This window comes from Cupressus sempervirens, chromosome 7 (assembly GCF_028749045.1).
Source record: "Cupressus sempervirens isolate cs-2001-9-10 chromosome 7, ASM2874904v1, whole genome shotgun sequence".
NCBI lineage: Eukaryota > Viridiplantae > Streptophyta > Pinopsida > Cupressales > Cupressaceae > Cupressus > Cupressus sempervirens.
In genome coordinates, this window is record NC_143124.1 from 831953833 (window position 1) to 831960382 (window position 6550).

A 6550-nucleotide genomic window follows, 5' to 3' on the forward strand; every position below is an offset into this window, starting at 1 on the left:
TGTTTTTCCTTTCAATTGCAAGATTAAAAAAATATAAGATGAATGCCAAATTTTGAGATAAATTTTATTCAATCGTTCTAAGCATACGAGACTAATAACATGAAAGGAATGTAGAGTTAAAAAGGTAATATAAATAAAAGAGAAAACAATGAAGAAGTTTCCGATAAAAAGTATAGATACATGCAAAATGTACAAAGTACAAAACATTCTGTTCAGTTTAAGTCATCACGCCTCCTTTTTTGTCATTCAAATCATCTACAGAAGTGGTCACTTTATAACAATATCACCACATTCTTGTCATCCCACGACTCTTTCTTTGGACACTTTGTCAAAAGACACGCTTGTGCTAATCTTAGGCTACGCCTACAACCTGCTTTCCTCTCTGAAATGGAAGGTTTACATTTTGGTTTATCCAGATTAAAATATTTGCTTCCATTACCAGGGTTTTCGTTCTCCCCTTGCAGCTGTTCCATTCTATGTTTCACACATTTTTCCTTTTCACAGAGCTTTGCAGTTGAGGAAAGGCTATGATTGCCTTGTCCTCCTTTAATATACTTGTAAGGACTGCGCTCTTTGACAACAGGAAAAATATGGACATTAATTTTAATTTTATTTTTGATATCATCTACTCGCTCAAAAATGCAAGCATCTCCTTCCTCAAGATTATTGCCTTCTGAAAAACGTCTCCACCCACCGATCAAGGAAGCTTTAGGGAGATCTCCAAGGAATCGGACAGGCCATTCCCTTCTGTTAGGATCCACAAGAGACTACTGTTCTTTTTCTTGGTAATTTGAGATTATCTACAAATGTCTTTGATGTTCTCTGCCAAACAAATTTTCAGAAAAACTAAGCAACATTAACCTATCAACATCTAAACCCTATTATTCAGAAACACTTGAACAAAATACAGAAACCCAAAAAATCCTATAGACTGCAATAGATTGAATTCTGAAGCCTCTGTTAAACTCTCACAAACTTGCAGAGTGTAGGAGACAGCAATATAATAGAGATTTTGTCAAATACCAGCCCAGATCTAAAGACAGTATTTCTAAATACAAGCAGGCATCGAGAAAGGCTAGGGATCTTACAATCTTAAACAACCGGTATACCATTGACGGCTTCATAATTACTAAGCGAAAGGGGTCTTCTGATGCAAAAGACTTTGCAGCATCCAGGGCCTTTTCCTTCTCTATTTCGCTGACAGGACGTCTAGTAGAAACACAATATCTTACTCCCTTTCCGTTCCTGTGAGTAGTTCTCTTCTTCGCTGAATTCACAATCTGACATTCCTTTTCAGTAGGAGATGTTTGGAAATGTTCAGGAATCTCGGAACGATGGCCTGCACGCAAAATGTTTTTTTTGTGATTGTTCAAATGGTGAGTTTAAGAGTTTCCCATATTTGGGATACACAAGCTCAGCGAGATGTAGACTATTCATATAGGGCAAAGCTTTTACATACTATGAGAAGAAAGCTTGGGGTTTTCCACTTCATTTTCAGCGTCTGCTTCTAATTTTCTTTTCAAATTCTGATCAGAATTTGTCAGAGTAGCACTAGTGTTAGCGGTAGACAGATTAGGGCATCTCCTCTGTGACTCAAGATCACTCTGGATATTCTCCAAATGAAATATGGGGATGTCTTTTTCACATCCATTTTTCCCAAAGATCCGAACTCTGAAATATATGGCACAGATGTATTTAAACACTAAAAAATCCCCAAACTCTACTGCATGCTGGTGTACAAAATCTTCCCAACCCTCGCCCAAAAACTCAATTCTAGTGCTTGAACTACATAATTTAACATTCCATCGCATGCCCCTTGGACCTTGCAAAACCCCATTCCCCCCCTTTCGAATCTCACTTCTGATCTTTTGAGCAAAGGCAGGAGGAACACACTGCAGTAAACAAAATCTATAGAAAATAAATTTTCAACAATGCGCGCAAATTGTATAAAAGGGTGTATGAGCAATGAGCATTCTTACCAATCTTTGAGCAAAATTTCCGATCATGACTTTGAAGAAGAAGGGACTCCCATCAAACGTCTGCATCTCTTGCTCAATTAATATTTTTTCCTAGAATTCATGCAAACTAGAAACAGCTCAGACCTTTGTTTCCGAACACCGCTTTCTTGTTTCTTAGCTTACAGTCAGAGAGAACCAATCAGTCAGTAAACAACCAACCCCAATGGCGGTAAGGTCATTCTCAAAATTTTGATTTTGATTAATGGCACCGTCCATTTTTGCGAAAAAAATAAAAATAAATCAATGCTGCACGGTTGCCAGAAATAAAACCCGGGCCAAACGGACAATTTTTGTGTCATATTTTCAGTCCAAATAAAGTTTAGGGGTTTATTTGCCGTGACTTGCCGCCATATTTGCCGTGAATTATCTCCTAAAACAGATACTACTCGGACTCTGGAACAAGCTCTGGTTGAGCTGGAGTTCATCACTTTGTGAATGTCTCAAAAACTTGAACAAATCTAATTCTTTGAATAAAGAGTTTATTTTAAAAAATAGATAATAATTTTTTCAGATATTTATTCTTTAATCATAATTTGATGGCTCTTAACTTCTATTTTGGAGGGATGTGGCTATCCTCTTTATAAATTGCACCATTTACTAAATTTCAATAAAAACAAAAACACAATGATTTTTTTTGAAATTTTCAGCATATGATTTAGGAGAGACTATAGATTATAGTTGGTACAAAGGCCATTAGAAAAATTATTTGATATAAGTAAATAAATAATCAACTATAAGTTGTTTGTATGAGTGGGAAATGTAACATAGATAAAATAATATATGAATAGGAAATGCAACAATAAAATAGTATACAAGTGAAAAATGGAATGAAGTAGAGGTACACAATCTTTTAATTGAAAACTAAAAACAATCCTAAAGTAATTTGGAAGTTGTAGTATAGATTAAACATGTCAAAAGTATAGATTAAAATGAAATGATTCAATTAAATGACTTTAGCATTTACATTTTCTATCATTTTTTAAATACTTATAGTCTTTCACCCAACTATGATTAAACCAAAGTCCTCTTAAATCTTATTGATTTATAATTCCACGTAGGAACTATTATAATTGTAAATTAATTTATAGAAATATGTTGTGAAAATAAAAATTTCAAACTTAAATATTAGAATTTTATTATTCTAAAAATTAATAGATTGAGTATAATGAAGACATTAGTTCAATAAATAATAGTGCAAATAATATAATGGGAGTCCTCAAGGTTTTTTTGAAACTACAACTGGAATTCGACAAGGGGGTCCCTTATCTCCCTTCTTATTTATTATTCTTGTAGAGGTATTGGGAAGATCCATTAAGATCTAGGAATAATGGATATTGGAAACGTTTAAGAATTGCAAGAGGCATTGATCCAAACACACATCTACAATTTGTGGATGATAATTATCTTATGGGGAAGCTTTTGTGAGAGAGGCTACCAAGATCAAATCCACTTTAGAAGTTTACAATAAGGCGTAAGGGCAGTTCATTAATTGGAATAAGTCAGAGATTTTCTTTAACACCTCTCAACCTTTGCAAGAGCATATATGTAGGATTCTTGGTATGAAGGTGGGCTCTCTCCTTAATATATATCTTGGTATACCCTTGTTTGGGGGTGCTAATAAGGCCAATCTATGGAAGGATCTAATGGATAGCCGTGTAAAGAGGTTAGACAGTTGGAGGGGAAGATGACTAACTTATGTAGGGATAATTTTATTGTTGCAGTCAGTAATTTCTTCCATCCCTATTTTTTCCATGAGTTGTCTGAAAATACTATTGAAAGTGTTAAGATATATAGAATGAAGAATGTGTAAATTCTTTTAGAATGGAACATAGGAAGAGGATAAAATACCTTTGGTTGCTTGGGAATCAATATGTAGATTTAAGAAGAATGGGGGGTGGGATTAGAAGATGACAGATGATTAATAAAGATCCGGGAGCTAAGTTGCTGTGGGATATGAATGCCAACCCTTCTCAATTATGGATGTAGATATTATAGGTTAAATACTTAGACTCTAATGAGGTCACTATAATATTTATAGTCAAGGACCCTCTTAAAGGGTCACTGGTGCAAAATTTCTTATTGGAGTGTAGACTTGTTATTGTCAATCATTTATCTTGGAAAATAAAGGATGGTAATCAGGCTTCATTCTAGGAGGATTCTTGGAATGGGGGTAGTGTTTTTTTTCTAATAAAGAAAATGTTCAAGAGATTAAAGATTGTTTATAGGGGTTATGGGGGTGCAAAGTTAAAGACTATTTAGAAAAACAAGTGATCCCTTGAGGATACATGTGGTGCTAGAAGGATGTGTCATTTTGTGGTTTATCCGAGGATCAAAAAAATTGAATTAGGAACATTTTCCTAGAAAGAAGTGTTAATTTGAGCTTAGGGGAAGACAATCTTATATGGTGTGCGACTAAGAGTGACCATTACTCTACAAAACTGGGGTATAGAATTTTGGCAAGGGAAGAGGAGAATAATGAGTGACCTTATAAACTCTGTTGGGATACACATTGTTTAAAAAGAGTAGTTGCATTTTCTTGGTTGGTTATTCAGGGGAGGATTTGATAGAGGAGAGAAGTAAGAAGTATGGATTTATACCTAACCATGTAGGTGTACATTATGCAGAAAGGTTGATGAAAATGTTAATCATCTTTTGGTTCAATGCGAGGTGGTTCAAGCTTGTTGGGACATGGTGAAAATGAAACTGAATTAGGTTAGTCCCTTATCAAACTTGTTGTTGAGCTTGTTTTAAATAATGTTGGCCTACTTCTTTTCATAAATCCACACTGTCAAAAATTTGGATAATTTGTCCTTTAATTATTATTCAGGAATTGTGGAAAGAGCATAATAGGAGGATTTTTCATGATGAGGCAAGATCTTTGGAGAAACTCTTGAATATAATCAATATGGAAATTGAAGAAGTCATGAATATTGTATCTAGGAATCTAAATTCTAACAGGGTCTTTTCTTCATGGGATGGTATGATTCAATGATATTGGCCAAGGATCAAAGTGAGATGGAAAGAGTGGGAAGCTTTGTTGTGCTTAGAAGGAGGTGGTTTAGAGCCCACTAGAAAAGAGGTGGATTAAAATAAAATTTGATGGGTCATCTAAAGGAAATCTAGGGAAGTCAAGGGTAGGGGCTATAACAAGAAATTCATAAGGTAATATCATTGCAATTGTAGTAATTAGGTTATCTGAGGGAACAAATAATGTGGTTGAGGTGCAATAAGCTTTACTAGAAGCAAAGTTGGGGAGTAAACTTGGAGTAGAGAATATTCATTTGGAAGGTGACTCAAAATTAATTGTGGAGGCTTTGATGTCTAATCGATCACATACTTGGTATTTACAACAATTAGTTAGTGAGGTGGTCGAGAAGCTAAAGTGTTTCAATCAATTTAGATTAAGTCATATTCTAAGAGAAATAAATAAGAAGGTAGATTTATTAGCAAATTGGGCCACATCCTTTCAAATAAAAAGCGAAGAAGTGTTTGAAGGATTTCCTTTTATAAAATTTGGGGGAGGAGGAGTAAAGCATTTTAATGATGACAAGGCTGATAGGGTCGAGCATGTGAAGTTTACATCTATTAGTATTGAAGTGATAGTTGTATATTTTTAAATTAATTTCTTACTAACTGTTGGTATGATGAGATTATACTAGATCATTGATGATTAATGAATATCAACATACAGAGGATGGTTGTTAATTGATTTGATTTCTTGTGCGGGAGAGTTAGTGTGTGGTGCAAGAAACTAAATTCATAGCTTTTAAAGTTAGTGCTTTCATTTTGGTGTTTGGTGATTGTTGTGTTGCTGGTTTTTGAGAGGAAGAGTGGCTTGAGATAACAAGCATGAAGGAGAAGAAATGGAGGCTTTTAAAAAAAAAATTTATAATAAAGACGGTAAAAACTTTATTAGAAATCAGAAGGCACTAATACAAAGAGAACAAGGATCTAAGGTCCTGAGAAAGAACAAAAGAATAGCCCCAAATAGGGGCAATACAACCAAAACCATCATCTATCACCATTCTCCTCCCTATTCTCATCAATAATGCTCCCTAAGTCTAAACAAAGCTCTTGAGGAACCAACTCCCATTCCTCAATTCTCCATCCCTCAACATGCTCTGAAGCCCATTTCGCTAGACAATCAACAACCCTGTTCCACTCCCTTGGAATATGCACAAAAGTCACCATGTCCATCAAAGAACTAATATACAAATTTTTTTGTACAATCCTAGCCAATTGCCAATTAGCATCAGCTACTTTCTGTTCATTAATCAAGTTGATCAAAACCTAGGAGTCAAACTCACAAGCTAATTTTCTCCATCCTAAAGTATGAGCTTTCTCAAGAGCAACAAGAATAGTCAAACCTTCCACCAGGTTAATAGATTGGATCCCATCATAAATTGAAAAGATAAAAATCACTGAGCCCATAGCATCTCTACCAATCCTGCCAATACCAACTGGACCTAGATTACCCCTTGAAGAACCATTAGTATTGATCTTCAAGACCCCCTAGGGGGGCAATTGCCATC

At 35.0% G+C, this 6550-nt stretch overlaps 1 pseudogene across 1 annotated transcript; it reads right to left on the bottom strand.

Moving 5' to 3' along the window:
- Positions 1–216: 216 nt before the first annotated feature.
- On the bottom strand, positions 217–2459 carry LOC149549962 (B3 domain-containing protein Os11g0197600-like; annotated as a pseudogene). The gene is made up of 4 exons (XR_016354159.1): positions 1980–2459; positions 1460–1892; positions 1089–1339; positions 217–822 (listed from the first exon to the last, which is right to left on the bottom strand). The product of XR_016354159.1 is annotated as a B3 domain-containing protein Os11g0197600-like (transcript).
- Positions 2460–6550: the final 4091 nt, after the last annotated feature.